Source organism: Camelus dromedarius, chromosome X (assembly GCF_036321535.1).
Source record: "Camelus dromedarius isolate mCamDro1 chromosome X, mCamDro1.pat, whole genome shotgun sequence".
Classification (NCBI taxonomy): domain Eukaryota; kingdom Metazoa; phylum Chordata; class Mammalia; order Artiodactyla; family Camelidae; genus Camelus; species Camelus dromedarius.
In genome coordinates this window covers 61,268,483-61,284,995 of record NC_087472.1, presented here as the reverse complement: position 1 = coordinate 61,284,995, position 16,513 = coordinate 61,268,483, and the positions used below count along the sequence as shown (strand labels likewise).

The following is a 16,513-nucleotide window of genomic DNA, read 5'->3' as shown; positions in this document are numbered from 1 at the left end:
TATATACCTAGGAGTGAAATTGCTGGGTCATATGATAATTCTATGTTTAACTTATTGAGAAACTGCCAAACTGCTTTCCACAGTTGCTGGACCATTTTACATTCTCATTAGCAGTATATAAGAGTTCCAATTTCTTCACATCCTTGCCAACAATTGTTATTATTTGTGTTTTTTATTGTATCCATCCTAGAGGGTGTGAAGTGATATCTAATCATTGTTTTTTAAATTAAAAATTTTTAATTTATTTTTTATTGAAGTACAGTCAATTTACAATATTGCATTAACTTCTGATGTACAACATATATATATATATATATATATATATATATATATATATATATATATATATATATATATATATATACCTTTCCTTTCCATATTCTTTTTCATTATAGGCCATTACTAGGTATTGAATATAGTTCCCTGGGCTATACAGTAGGACCTTGTTGTTTCTCTATTTTATATAGTACTTAGTATCTATAAATCCTGAACTCCCAATTTATCCCTCCTTGTGCCCTTTCCCCGCTGGTAACCATAAGTTTGTTTTCTGTGTCTATGAATCTGTCTCTGTTTTGTAAATAAGTTCATTTGTGTCCTTTTTTTCTAAAAAAAAAATTCCACATATATGTGATATCATATGGTATTTTTCTCTTTCTAGCTTACTTCACTTAGTATGATGATCTCTAGGTTCATTCATGTTGCTGCAGATGGCATTATTTTATTCTTTTTTAATCACTGAGTAGTGTTCCATTGTGCGTGTTTGTGTGTCTCACAACTTCTTTATCCAGTCATCTGTTGATGGACATTTAGGTTGTTTCCATATCTTGGCTATTGTAAATAGTTCTGCTTTGAACATTGGGGTGCATGTATCTTTTTGAATTAGAGTTTCCTCCAGATATATGCCCAGGAGTGGGATTGCTGGATCATAGGTAAGCCTATTTTCAGTTTTTTAAGGACTCTCCATACTGTTTTCCATAATGACTATACCAAACTACGTTTCCACCAACAGTGTAGGAGGGTTCCTTTTTCTCCACACCCTCTCCAGCATTTATGATTTGTGGACTTTTTAATGATGGCCTTTCTGACCAGTGTGAGGTGTTACCTCATTGTAGTTTTGATTTGCATTTCTCTGAAAATTAGCGATGGTGAGCATTTTTTCATGTGCCTATGGGCCGTTTGTATGTCTTCCTTGGAGAAATGTTTGTTTAAGTCTTCTGCCCATTTTTGGATGGGATTGTTTGGTTTTTTGTTATTAAGTTGTATGAGCTGTTTGTATATTCTGGAAATTAAGTCCTTGTCAGTCTCATCTTTTGCAAATATTTTCTCCCATTCTGTAGGTTGTCTTTTCTTTTTATTTATGGTTGTCTTTACCATGCACAAGCTTATGAGTTTAATTAGGTCCCATTTGTTTGTTTTTGCTTTTATTTCTATTGCCTAGGTAGACTACCTTAGGAGAACATTGCTAAAAAATGTGGAACGCTTCACGAATTTGCATGTCATCCTTGTGCAGGGGCTATGCTAATCTTCTCTGTGTCATTCCAATTTTAGTGTATGTGCTACCAAAGTAAGCACTAATTATTGTTTTGAGTTGCATTTCCCCAAAGACTAAGTATATTGAGCATCTTTTTATGTGCTTATTGGTCATTTGTATATCCTCTTTGGAGAAGTATCTTTTCAAATCCTTTGCCCATTTTAAAATTTCATTGTGTATCTTTTTATGGCTGAATTGTAGTTTTTGATGTTTCCTAGATACTGAACTCTTATCAGAGGGATAATTTGTAGATATCCCCTCCCATTCTGTGTGTTATAGTCTTATTTTTTTAAAGTCTATCTTCTTATTTCTGTGGCAATGGGCTTTCTTGTTTGTTTTCCTACCTCTCTGGCTGTTCCTTCTCAAGTTCTTTTAGAAGATCTTCTGCTCATCTCTAAAAAATGTTGACATTCCCTAAGTCTGCAGCCTTGTTGACATTCCCTAGGTCTACATCCTTGTCTCTTTTCTGTTGTTAATCTATACATTCTCCCACTGTGAACTCTTTAAAAATCATGGCTTTGATTGCCACTATCTCTGTGGGAATAGCTTTGAAATCAAGATTGCAGCCTGTACCTCTCTTTTTACTACATACCTACTGAGCTCCAGTATAATTTCTATTGGAAATCTCTTCGTTTCCCATAGGCAGTTAAAATCAACTTATCCAAAACTGCATGTATCTTCTCATCCCAAACCTGCTCCTCCTCCCCTGTTCACTATCTCAATGAGTAGCACTATTGTCCATTTCCAAGCCAGAAATCTGAATGCTTTAAATTATTCTTCTCACTCCTTCCCCACCCAAATTGTAACACTGAGTCCTATGGAGTCTACATCTTTAATGTTTCTTCAATCTCTCCTCTTATTGCCTACTGCCTCAAATCTACCCTCACTTCAGTTTAGTTTACCTTCTACCTTTTTCACCCGAAGCTCAGTTTAAATGTCACCTACTCCAAAAAACTTCCCCTGACTACTCACTGCCAAGTCTGAAGTAGATCCTCTTTTGTGTTCTCATAAGATTCTAGGCATACTCCTGTCACTGCACTTAACTATAATATACCATGCACTGTGAATGTCATTTCACCGGTCTGCCTTTCTTCCTAAACCCTGTCTTATGTGACTTAATATCTTCAGTGCCTAGAACAATGTTGTACACACAGTAGGTGCACAGACTTGTTTTGTTTTTGTTGCTCAAACTTTTGAAAGAAAGAATGAGAATGTGATACTTTATTATGAATTCCTAGGCAAAACAGCTTTCATCCCTAGGCAGAATAGTGTTCCGGGAAACTGTACTTTTATGTGACTGTAGCTTTTTGTTATCATAGCTGTTTAATTATTGAGAGGATTCTGTTCTGGGTGAGACCTGGGCTTGTGTGTGGTGAACGAAAGATTAGCTGTGCTCTGTCAGACATGCCATCTCACTTCTTCCATTTTACTCCAGTGGGGGTGTTGCAAGATTGTGGCATTGTTACAAGTAGGATAAGGGGTTGGAAGGATGGGACAAACAAACTTTTCAACCAGCAGTTTTTTAACATTGCTCTGGGAGATCACACAAGAGTAGAACTGAGGAGTATTTGAAGAGGCTGTCTTGTCCAGGCCCTCTGCCGTAAAGCAGGTGAATTCTAAAGCATTGGGACAAATGGTCACTCAAGAATATTCAAAGCAAATGAGAAGAAAAAGTATAAAGAACATGTATAAAAGTCTAAAAATGATGTATGTCAAGTAGTCTACAAGTCTACTTCTACATAGAGAAGAGATAAATTAGGAAGCAACTGACTAAGGTGCTACTCTATATACAGAACCATGTTTTCTCATTGCCTTCCATTAACATGTGGGAGGTTTCATTCCTCAGAGAACTGAGCACTTTTTCTGGTGTAGAGTCAAAGAAAAGAAGGAATTAGAGAGCAAAGGACTCTTTGAGTTGCTTCTAGAATCTGGACAAAAGGAGTGGTGAGCCAGCTGCCTTGGGAGAAACCCATATCAGATAGATGAGTTACCCTGCTTCGAGCTTAATTAATTAACTTAACTTCTGTAACTGATCCGTGTATATAAAATCTGAAGACTGAGGTTAGAACATAGTGTTGTCAAAAGATTTTTCATTTTAAGCAGAGTATTATGGGGAGGTAGTCTACATGATACTTAGATACATGGGCTTGGCAGCCTGGAGCCAGGATTTGAATCCCAGCTCTGCCATTTACTACTAATCTTCTACTACTCTTCTCCATTTCCTCATGTATAAAATTAAAAAATAGTAAGATATCTACTCTATAAAGTTTTTATGAGAATCAAAGAGGAAATGCATACGAACCTTATACCATAGTGCTTGGCATTATAGTAAGTGCTCACTAAATGTTAGCCAGTAGTAGTAGCAATAGTGGTAGTGGTGGTGGAGGTGGTGGTAGTGATGGTAGCAATGAAAAAAGGCTACCAATAGTGTAAAGTGGGTACCTAGAGTCTATCACATTTCCAGTGATACACTTGCCCATTATATGAGGGTTACAGCTATCACAGTGGATTTAGCTTAAAAAACATTTCCATTGTCTTAATACTTTAGGCTCTGCCTCTCCTTCCAAAAATCAATAAAAACCAAAAAAAAAAAAAATACTGAAAACTCTATTTTACTTCTGATTCTTAATTTAAGAAATACTGTAGTTCCCCCACCCCCCACCAAAAAAAAAATGTTGACACTTTGCCAATGAATTAAACAAAAACGGAGAAAAAAACAAGAAGAAATGCTCATGTTGTACCAGAAACAGCTGGTGTTTCCATCTGATAGGTTCGTGAATTACAAGCAAGAGAAGTTCATGAATAGTTCAGTATTTGTAATCTGACTGCTAGATTAGGAAAACTTATGTAACAGGTTTTAACCCCAGTTTGAGGGAATTGTTTTAAAAACAACTTCCTGATAATCATTTACAGTCGAGTTAGCTATTTTCCTATTTGTAGTAATGGTTTTTATTCAGCTTGGTTCATCTAAAATTGGTTTTCAGTAATGCACTGGGGCTTGATAACGAAGTAAATTATGTTCTCAAATAGCATTGTGATGATGCCAAGTGCTCTGTGTGTTTTTTATGGCTTCCCCACAATTTTACATTTGAACATGAATGTGCTGAACCAAGATTTCTCTGGACTAGTCTAAGCATCAACTACTCGGCACTGTACTATAGTAAATAAGAGTATAGGTAGAAGAATCATCAGTCTGCTTTTTAATTTTTTTATTGTGGTAAATTATACATAACATAAAATTTACCATTCTAACCATTTTTAGGTGTACAATTCAGTGGCATTAAGTACATTCACAATGTGCAATCATCATCACTATCCACTTCCAGAATGTTTTCATCCTCCCAACTGGAAATTCTGGACCCATTAAACAATAACTCCCCATTGTCCCCTCCCCCCAGGCTACCACCATTTACTTTGTTTCTATGACTTTGACTACTTTAGATACCTCATATCAGTAGAATCATACAGTGTTTGTCCTTTGTAACTGGTGTGTTTTGCTTAGTATATAGTCTTCAAGGTTCATCCATGTCGTAGCATGCATTGAAATTTCATTGCTTTTTAAGGCTGAATAATATTCCATGATATGTATGTATCACATTTTGTTTATCCTTTCATCCGCTGATGGGCACTTAGATTGCTTCCATCTTTAGGCTATTGTAAATGATGCTGCTATGAACATGAGTGTACAAATATCAATTTGAGCCCCTGCTTTCAATTATTTTGGGTATATATACCCAGTGGAATTGCTGGGTCACATGGTAATTCTATTTTTAATTTTTTGAGAGATCACCAAACTTTTCCATAGCAGCTGCACTGTTTTATATTCCTACCACCAATGCACAAGGATTCCAGTTTCTCTACATCTTTGCCAACACTTGTTGTTTTATTTTATTTTTTTTTAATAGTCATCCTGGTGTTTGTGAATTGGTGTCTCCTAATGGTTTTGATTTGCATTTCCTTAATTATTACTGGCACACTGAGCATTTTATGCTTCTTGGTCATTTGTATAACTTCTTTGGAGAAATATCTATTCAAGTCCTTTGGCCATTTTTTAATTGGATTGTTTGGTTTTTTGGTTGTTAGTTGTAAGAATTATTTATATATTCTGGATAGTAACTCCTTATCAGATATATGATTTGTAAGTATTTTCTCCCATTCTGTGGGTTGCCTTATTCTGTTGTTAGTGTCCTTTGATATGCAAAATTTTAAAAATTTTGATGTCGTTCAATGTATCTATTTTTTTCTTTTGTTGCCAGTGCTTTTGGTGTCATGTCCAAGAAATCATTGCCAAATTCCATGTCATGAAGCTTTTCTCCTATGTTTTCTTATGAAAGTTTTAGTTTAAGCTCTTACATTTGGGCCTTTGCTCCATTTTGAGTAAATTTTTCTATATAGTATAAAATAAGTGTCCAACTTCATTCCTTTGCATGTGGCTATCCAGTTTTCCTAACACCATTTGTTGAAACGGCCATCCTTTTCCTATTGAATGGTTTTGGCACCCTTGTCAAAAATCAATTTACTGTATATGCGAGGATTTCTTTCTGGGCTTCCTATTTCATTTACAGATCTGCTTTTGAATCTTGGCTTTGTTACTTACTAGGTGATAACATGTGGGTTACTTAAGCATTCTGGTATCTCCCAAAGTAGAAAGTAAACTCCATGAGGGCAGAACTTATTGTCCCTTTTGTTTACTATTATGTTCTTAGTATTCAGAACAATCGATAATTAATTACAATCAATAATATTTGCTGTTTAATGAATAAGCACTAACTTTCCCCAGAAAGCTGTTGAAGAATTAAATGAAATAATGTATGTTAAGCATTCAGCATACTACCTGGCAAAAAGTATGTAAGAAATGATAGTTATTTAAAATATTCATATTAATTGTATAACTCCAATGAATAAATTAAATGGTGACTATTAAACCGATACTATAACTAGGTGGGTCTCTCTTCAGATACAAGGCACAGGTTGATGTGGGTATGAAGTTACCTTGAATTGAGTGGCCCTCAACTAGAGGACACAAAAGAACTTAGCACAACCATCTTCCCCCCTCCTAAACTGCTGAGACTGGCTCCCTTATTTCTGCCACCCCAGAGACAAAGGCTAGATGAACACTGTTCCTTAGATGCCAAAGGAGAAAATGAAGTTTGTGGTAAAGTGGAGGGAGGAAAGTAGGCATCTGGCAGGCAGCTCCTTAGGTCTGAAAAGAACAGAATTAGTATCACTGTTATTCTGTAACCGCTCTGCACTAACACCAGGCCTGTCAGGAGGATTAGAGGGATTTGGATTATTGAGGGTCTACCATGTGCTGCTAAGTGTCAACCATTGGACTAAGAGATTTACATATATTCTAATTCAGTCTTTATAATTTCCCTGCAAAGTAGGTATTAGCCCTATTTTACAGATGAGGGAACAAGCTCTGAGAGATTAAATAACAGACAGTAAATAGCATACCTGGGATTTAAACCCAGGTCTATTTTGACTCCAATGCCTGTGATCTGAAACAACATAGATCTTATTTAGTTTCCTTTTCAAATTCCAATCCTTCTAGCAAGTATGAGAGCAGATAATACAAATTTGGGGGCTCATACTATGTTTTATTTTGTTGTTATTTTCTGATACATAACTGCTCAGCCTTTGCATTATCACCATGTCCTGTTCTGTTGTTTTAACTAGCCAGTTGGAGGTTCCAAAGCTGCTAGCAGTTTTTCTGAGAAATGTAAAATTTGCCGAATTATAAGCCTATGCTTTTTTATCATTTGCAGTGGCAATTATAAAAGACAGAAGCAATTATGCTACATGTAGCTTGTTGCATTTGGCAAGATCTGTGGTGGTTGGGAGAGTGTATATGTTTATGTGTATATGACATATACAGGACAATAGTAGAAAACATCTGAGTCAGTAAAATGGACATTGAGGAAGATGGCTTTAAAATTCCCAATGAAAATCACATTATTCTGGACCAGATTGTTTCATTCTGCTTCTAAGCCAGACCAGTCATTTTTATGAATTCATGCTATTGTTTCAAGACAGAAAATGTAGCTGGCTCATCAAAAAGTTATTACCTTTACCATAAGATGACACAAAGGGGTATCTTTCTGGGAGATTGGTGCCGTCTTAACCAAAAGATAGGCTGTTGCTTAAATGTATGCATGTGTAAATATAATGGTGTAGCAGGAGTGACACCAGGACTTCCATGGGTGCATTCACTCTGGACTCTGATAGGACAAGAGCTCAGACTTAAGACCTGAGCTGCATGGCTTTGAATCCTTGTTCTGACACTAGCTTTGTGACCTTGAACAAGTTACTGAAGGAAATCGAGGCTTAAAGTTTATGTGAAAAGTGGGAATAATAACAGGCTATCTACCTCCTAAGGCTGTTATGAGAATACGATAATACATGCAAAGCACTTAGAAAAATTCATGGCTCAGAGAAAGTGTTGAGTAAGTGTTAGCTGTTATGGTTGTTATTGCTGATTACTGTTATTATCACTGGTGGTAGTAGTAGTAGTAGTAGTAGTAGTAGTAGTAGTAGTAGTAGTAGTAGTAGTAGTAGTAGTAGTAGTAGTAATATAGATCTGTCACAGACTGATAATGGGTAGGGAGACAATACCATATAGCTGCAAAATTTTAGCTTTTTAGGCTAGAAGGCCTAGGTTTGATTATTGCTTTTACTATTTATTATTTATTTAAGTGACTTAGAACTTACCTGGTTATTTCTTCATCTGTAAAATGAATAAAATCATACTACTATGATGTTATGTGATGTTTATGTTACAGAATTATTGTGAAGACCACATATGAAAGCACATATATTAAAGTAGTTGGTAAGGGAAATACTATATGTTATGTGTATATATTGCCATTTACCAATACTCTTATAAAGAACCTAAGAGCATTGAGAATGACTTATTTACAATGACAAAATGTTGATAACTGCCACAATCTGTATAATATAAAAGATAAACCAAGAGTAGAAAGCTTTGAATTCTTATTTATACTATTTGTTGAGTATTTTCTTTGTGCTAAGTACTGTGCTATACACTTCCTAAATCTTGTTTCACATATGCCTTGCAACAGCTCTTTCAGTGGGAGAGTGAGGAAAGAGCTTCTCAGGGAGCGAGAACAACATGGGCAAAGGCCCTGGTGCAGGAGGGAGGTAGCATATTTAAGTAGAATTGCAGATGAAATACTGAGTGCTCAATTAAATCTGAATTTCAGGTAAAGTGAATAATTTTTTAGTAGAAATTATAATATATCATATAGTATTTGGGATATACGTCTATTAAAAATTTTGTTGTTTATCTGAAATTCATATTTAATTGGGCATTCTATATTTTTATTTGCTAAAGCTGGTAACCCTAATTTAAGAGGCTGAAAGAAGGCAAGAGTAGCTGGATTAGAGAAGGTAAGTGGGAACATGGTATGAGAAGAGGTCAGAGAGGTAGGCAGACAGGAGACTATGCAGGACCTTTGGAAGCCTTGAGGAGGGAGGACTTGGTCTTTGTTTTAAGGCTAATGGGAAACTATTGAAGGGTTTTTAGGTAAGGAAGGAACTTGATGGAATTTGAGTTTTGAAATAGTAAATAATACTATACCTGCAGCGTGAAGATCTCACAGAGGAAGGAACTGAAGTTCTGAGAGGTTAACTTACCTGTGGCCACTAAGCCAATAAGTGACAGAGCCAGGACTAGAATCCAGCCCTGATTCCAAAGCCTCTTCTCTTAACTGAAGTTGGAAGATGACAGTGGGAGGGAAAAGCTAGACATGTACAGAATTATTGAAGATAGTGTGATATTGTGATTTATAAAAGAAATATATATTTGGTCCTCACCTAGTTTCTGGCACACAGCTTCTAAAACCTTTAGAACTTCCTAAATGTGGAGGGTGGACAAGTTATCTTTTGTTATGTTAATAAGCTGAGTTTTAGAAAGCCTCTAGGTAACCTAAGGATGGGGGTTGGTTGTCAGTGGGGCCAACCATGTGATTAGAAGGTTGTCACTTTCAATCCCACTTCCAGGCCTCTTGGGAGGGGAGAGGGGCTGAAGACTGAGTTCAATTGCTATGGCCAATGATTTAATCAATCATGACAACATAATGAAGCCTCCATAAAAACCCAAAAAGGACAGAGTTCAGAAAGCTCCCAGATTGGAGATTCTGGGAGTGTCTTGCAGAGGGCAAGGAAGCTCCATGCCCAATCATCTCTTCCATGTGGCTATTCCTGAGTTATACACTTTAATATAAAAAAAAAAGTAACAAAACAAAACCAAAAAAACCCGCAAGCAAACCAACAAAAATGGTAATCCAGTAAGTAAAGTGTTTCTTTGAGTTCTGTGAGCCACTCTAGGAAATTAACCAAGCCCAAAGAAGAGGTCATTGGAACCTCCAATCTATAGCTGGTAGGATCAGAAGTACAAGTGACAACCTGAAATTCAAATTGGCCTCTGAAAGGGCTGGGACACTCTTATAGGATTGAGCCCTTAACCTGTGGGATCTAATGTTATCTCCAGGCAGATAGTGTCAGAATTGAGTTAAATTGTAGGACCCCCAGCTGGTGTTAGGAAATTGGTTGGTGTGTGGAAAGAATCCACATGCTCAAATTTGTGTCAGAATTGTAGATACCCTTAGTAAATGTTTTTCTCCTTCAGTTTTCAACCTTAATAAAAATGTTATTGGGGAAAATCTAAAACCAAGTGACTAACCTGAGGAAGCCAAAATATGTAAGCTTCAATGTGAGCAAGCACTATTTCTTCTTTACCGCTGGATCCCCTGTGCCTAGAATAATGTTTAGTACAAATAGTAAGCTCACAACAAAAATAGCTATCTTTTTTTATAGAATGCATCAAAAGACATATGACAGCAGAAAGAATTAGTCATATTTTGAATTCTTATGAAATAAAATATTAGATAATGCATATGATAGTTCCTGAAATGGTTTCAGTGAATTTTGAGTGCATATAAATGTGAGGCTTGGTAAATTACAGCCTGCCTGGTCTATTTAATCTAATTCTCAGGGTCAATAGGAAAATGGTAACTCTGTTAACTTGTATAAGCAAAGCAATTGTTGTGTCTGTCAGGGGACTAAATATTGGGAACCTACTTACTGACAGATTTATAAGGTAGGGCTATTATTTCTTTACTTTTATTGGCTTATAGCAAGCTTCCCAGCAGAATCACATTACATGCTATGAAAAAAGCACATGAATACCCAAACCTGTTTCCTTTGTCTCCTTGTGGTATGTGAAATATAGTTCTTTTCCCCTTGCAGGTGTGGAAAGAGTAGTACTATCTCAGAGAAATTCTTAAAGCCAAAGAACTGGAGTTGACATTGCCACATCTTTATGAGAAATGTGACTTAATGAGTTTATTATAGTATTTGTTTTCATATAACAAAGAACACTCCCTATCTGGCGAGGTAGTGTTAACACAAGAGCATTGGATTTGGAGTGAGAAGACTTTGGTTCTGCTACCGGCTGTGTGACTCTCTGCCTATACTGTGGGATAACAAACTTCCTTATTGCATAGGATATTGGGAAGTTCAAAAGGAAACGATTGTCAGGGGAAGGGTATAGCTCAGTGGTAGAGTGCATGCCTAGCATGCACGAAGTCCTAGGTTCAATCCCCAGTACCACCATTAAATAAATAAACAAACAAACAAACAAACAAATAAATAAATAAATAAAACTGATTTCCTCTCCCACCACAAAAAAAGGAAATGATGGTGGTGGGGACAGTATAGCTCAGTGGCAGAGCACATGCTTAGCATGCAAGTACCTCCATTAAAAAATAAATAAATAAACCAATAAAACTTTTAAAAAACGTAATTACTCTCCCTCATAAGAAAAGGAAATAATGAGTGTTTGTTATTCATTCTTTCAAAGATATAATTGAGTTACTAGTTTATGTGAGGTACTGTGTATTAGAGGCTGGGCATATGACAGTGAACAAAATAGATAGTGTCCCAGCCCTGATGTAACTTATGGTCTAATGACAGAGATAATCAGTATGTAAGTAAATATGGGTTTATAAAGAGCCATGGAGTGTGCAATGAGAGAATAACAGGGGAGCACCTACTTTAATTAGAATGAACTGAGAAGGCCTTGCTAAGGAGGTAGCATGGACAATGAGATATAGAATGAGAAGAGGGTGCTGGATGGGTCCTATACGCAGTAGTAAGAAAGCTTGTGGAGGTCATGAAGGAAGGATGATCTTGGTATTTTAAAGGAACTGAAAAAGGAGCAGTGTGACCTGGAAGGAGTGAGTGAGGCAGCAAGTTGTACAAGATGAGGTTGTAAAAGCAGGAGGATCCCATGTTCTCCTGGCCACAGTTAGCAGCAGAGTTCAGATTCTAAGTACAGACTCCTACGACATGGGAGAGAGAGGCAAGGACATTGAGGAAGTGATTGTAATGGTAGGCCATTGAATATACTGGGTAGGGAGGGGAAATAAGATGGGAGGTACGAACGGGCTCAATATATTGGAGTCTTGATGAAGTTCATCCATTTAGTCATTCAACAAAGAATTTCAGGGGTTTATATATACAGTGTAAATGTAAAAATTAAAATTAAATATAACTGTGAAGTATATAATTATAAATGTCAAAGACTGAGAGAAGACAAATTATAATATGTGATATTGCCTAGAAGTAAAGGGCAAGTAGAAAAGGTAAAGTGATCATTAGGCACAGCGGGGACATGTTTTTGGTGCATCTTAAAAAAAAGAGAGAGAGATTTTAAACTTCTCAATATATTTTATATGTGATTACACAATCCTTCCTTGTGTCTTTTTTTAAACAACTTTATTGTGGCATAATTTCTGTACAGTAAAACTACACATATTTCAGATGCCTTGTTCCTTTTTTTTTTTTTTTTAGAGCACGCTTCCAGATTAAATATTCCCAATAGAAAGTAACTTCACTTTTCAAAAAGTTCATCATTCTTGTCTTTGACCTTTTGCCTCTGGCCTCCATGGAGCTAGTCCATAAAACAATTTTAAAATTAACTGCTTAAACTCTCCAACTGTCCTGTTGAGCTACTGTCAGTCCATAACTATCTCATGCGAAAGAAATAAGATATAGTGCTTAAAGAGGTATATCAAAATGTTAGAGAATTTTATATTGCTATAATCACAGAAGCAGTTTCATTTCATATGAATTATTTTTAAGAAGAAAAACCCATACTTGAGATTTGTATAGAATTCTCAGATATAAAATCACTTTCCTATACTCATTCACTTAATAAATAGTCATAAGCACCTGCTTTGTGCCAGGTTAAGTGCTAGAGATACACTAACAAACAGTAAAAGTCCCTGCCCTCAGGAACCTTACATTCCTATGCACAGACTTTATGATTATTAGGGAGGGTGTGGTGTCATTACCTTCTTTTACAGATGTGGAAACTGAAACTCAGTCTACTAAATTTGCAGCCAAGTCTTCAGACCCCCCAGTTTTGTCTTTCTTCTATTCTGCACTATTTCCTTGTTAGCGTGATAATACCTGTGATCATTTTTGTATACATTTGAAGGATTTCTGACCACAGATTTTCCCCACACATCTGAATTTATTCCAGTTATGTGTATGTGCACAGGTGTGAGATATCTTAAGAAGTTTTGCCACCATAATTTACATCAGTAGAATATATATTATACTTTGTAGTTTAAATTATGCTGCAAAAGGTGGTTGGAGGGGGTAAGAGGAGGCAAGCGTAATCACACACAACAGAATACTTGTTCCCTACCCCATGATTGCAGTTTTCATTACTGATCTTGTCCTAGGAGGCCATTCTGCTTCTCTAACTCACTGTCATTTAGGTGATAATCTACTCCATTGTCCACTGACCTCCTTGCCTACTGCTGGGGAGGAAGAAAATTTCCCCTACCCTTCTAGCTTCTTCTGGATGGTCTAAGAATTAAAATTGACATGAGACAGATTAACAGGAGAAAAATCAAACAAAGTTTAAAAACATGTATACATGTGCAGACCAAAAAAATGTCACCTGCCATTTAAGTAAACAAAGAATGTTGCCCACCAAAAAGCCATCAGCCACTGCAGCCATCCCAGTGGTGCACCTGAGGGAAATTCAGGATAGAGGAAAATGGGATACTGGCCTGAGATAGCTAAAAGGCATATCAAAGGAATCATTTCAATGAGCTCAGACTCTTGCATCTTCCCATTTGTAGAAAAGCACTAAAATCATTAACTTGCGATGTCTGGTTTTTGTGATTAGCAGTCATCTTTTGATGTCTGACTACATTTTTTTTTTCTTTTTTGTCCAGCAAAAGCTCCTGTATATCCTGGCTCCTCCCTTACCTCTTTGGAACAGTTCCTCAGAGCTCTCTGAGAGGCTGCTTACAGTCCTCAGTAAGGTCCCCAAATAAAATACAACTTGCAACTTTTAGCTTGTGCGTTTTTCTTCGGTGGACACATGGGAGAGACCTAGGAAAACTGAGTAACTCACCAAAATGGCTAAAGTCCTCACCCTAAATACCATCCTCAGTTTAAAGAGGATATTGAGGGTGGGGAGAGTCAGTTATGGGAGATTCCAGGAAAAGCACAGTAAACAAGGGTGATCATGATGCAGATTTAAGTTTTGCTTTCTCCATTGAAAAGATTTTCTAGAGATTTGGTCATCCTCCTCTTCCAGTTACTGCCAGGGAGACATCCTTACAAATGGAGATTTCCCTTACAGATGTAAATGTTTCTTACGGAAGGGTAATTCCTACTTGGTTTTCAGAGTTTTTCCCATGTCTGCTGTTTCTTAGAAAATAACCCACTGAAAATAATTAGTATTCCAAAGAGACGTGCTTTGGGGTGGCAAATTCTGCTCCCTATACCACCATCAAACCTTTTGTCAGTTTAGGCAAAATGACCTTTGTCTTCCTCTCCTAATTTCCCTAGCCCACTGTTTGCCAGGCATATGCCTTGTCTATGCATCTCAGATAGCCCTGCACTGCTTGAGGAAATCTAGGATTACAGCTGACCTCTGAAATCTCATCTGTGCAGCACTCTGTGCCCAGCAAGTGTTCAAATGCTATTGCCTGACTAAAACTCATGTGGAGGCATTTTTGAGCCTCTCAGGCACCTTAGTTAGCTAAATTGTATCAGTCTGAACTTCAGGGAATATCTCAGTCTTATCTTTTTCTATTTCTAACACCACTACTCTAATTCAGGCCCCTGGAATGCATATACCTTAACTCCCTTTCTTTCTCTCACTTATTTCTTTTTTTTTTTTTAAATTGAAGTATAGTTGGTTTACAATGTTGTGTTAGTTTCTGGTGTACAGCATAGTGATTCAGTCATACTTATATATATATATATTTTCCTTTTCATATTCCTTTTCATTATAGGTTACTGCAAGATATTGAATATAGTTCCCTGTGCTATACAGTAGGACCTTGTTGTTTCTCTATTTTATATGTAGTAGTTAGTATCTGCAAATCCCGAACTCCCAATTTATCCTTCCCCATCCCCTTTGCCCCTCTGGTAACCATAAGTTTGTTTTCTGTGCCTGTGTCACTTCTTTTCATTCATTTGGCAAAATCACAATCCTGGTAATTTTCTGCCTACTTAGTGCTTGTACCCATGCAATGAAAGAAGCTAGAGAAAAATACATGGCCTGGTCTCACTTTAAATTCATGACCACAGAGCTCAAGTTAGACCCTTAATGCTACACTCAGTCCATTCTCTCCTTCCCTTTTGTAGTTTTTTTTTTTTTCATACTTTCTCTCTCCCTAAACCGCCAACACCACTGCCCCCATTCTCACTCTCAACTGAGAACTTTGCTTCCTATATTTGCATAGTATTTAGGAATTTACAAAGTACTCTTGCATGCCTTTCCTGACCATCTCTCCCTCTTCTGTCCTAGGAAGTGGCTAGCTTGAATAGTATTATTATTTAGAGCAAATCATTTTGGTATTCAGTCAGTTCTAGTATTTAGTTTACCTGTCTGCAGTCAGAATTCCTCACCATTTAAGCTGCACGGATCAACCTGTGCTTATATTTCTCCTTCTGGAAAAGGAGGATCCTCACACCTGCCATTTTCACTCAATTACAGGAACATTGTGTGAGCATTTGTCTGTACTCTGATCCCTTTAAATCTTAGAGTACAAAGAAACAGACTTGTCATTCACATTCTTTGCGAGATTAATGCACAACACTACAAAAGATAACCTCCTTGGCCTGGGGATTCAGTGATTACTTTTTTTTGGCTCCAAAGTATATGATCTGCAATTTGATATTCAAGAAAAATACCATTTGCACTGTAGCCTAGACTAGCTTCTACTTAAATATTAGTGTGCCCTATTTTAATATCTCTCCATGCACTAAATTTAAACTTTCAGAGCAAATAAAATAAGAATGAGCTTTAATTTTCTAAAACTATTCCTCTCTTTACTGAAGAGTTCATTTTAGGTTAAGCGGGTCCTGGGTAGATTGTAAATGATTTGACTGATAAAAATTCCGTTTATACCACTTTTCAGAACATACCTTTTTTTTTTAAAGTTAAACAACAGAAATTTATTATCTCATGGTCTGGAGACTAGAAGTTCACAAACAAGGTGTTGCAAGGATTGGCATCCTCTGAGATTTCTCTTTTGGCTTGCAGATGGTGACCCTCTTGTTTCTTTTTTCCTTTCTTTTTTAAAAATAGTTAATGTAAATTTATTTATTTATGTATTTATTTATTTTAATTTTTAAAAATTGAAGTATAATCAGTTTACAATGTTGTGTCAATTTCTGGTGTACAGCATAATGAGGAACATACCTTTTGTGAAAAGTGAGTTACCTTGTACAGGTAGGCCCTGATTTTCACCGACATGCTGTTCCTGAAAACTGCATCATAAAATGCATCATATTATCCTATAGGAACAATTTTATAATGGAGGGTTGTGTACCTGACCAGAGACTCAGCATGAAATAAATCACAGATATAATCAGTGGTGTGGCATAAAAAAGCAAAGATATAGGAAGTGTAAATCTCTAACC

At 36.6% G+C, this 16,513-nt stretch overlaps 1 protein-coding gene and 1 non-coding gene across 3 annotated transcripts in view; one reads left to right on the top strand and one right to left on the bottom strand.

Moving 5' to 3' along the window:
• The window catches only part of EDA (ectodysplasin A), a 325,997-nt gene that overhangs the window by 25,716 nt on the left and 283,768 nt on the right, over positions 1–16,513 (top strand). The window lies entirely within an intron of this gene.
• Positions 1,466–1,572, bottom strand: LOC116151130 (U6 spliceosomal RNA). The gene has a single exon (XR_004134906.1). It is a non-coding gene; the product is annotated as a U6 spliceosomal RNA (small nuclear RNA).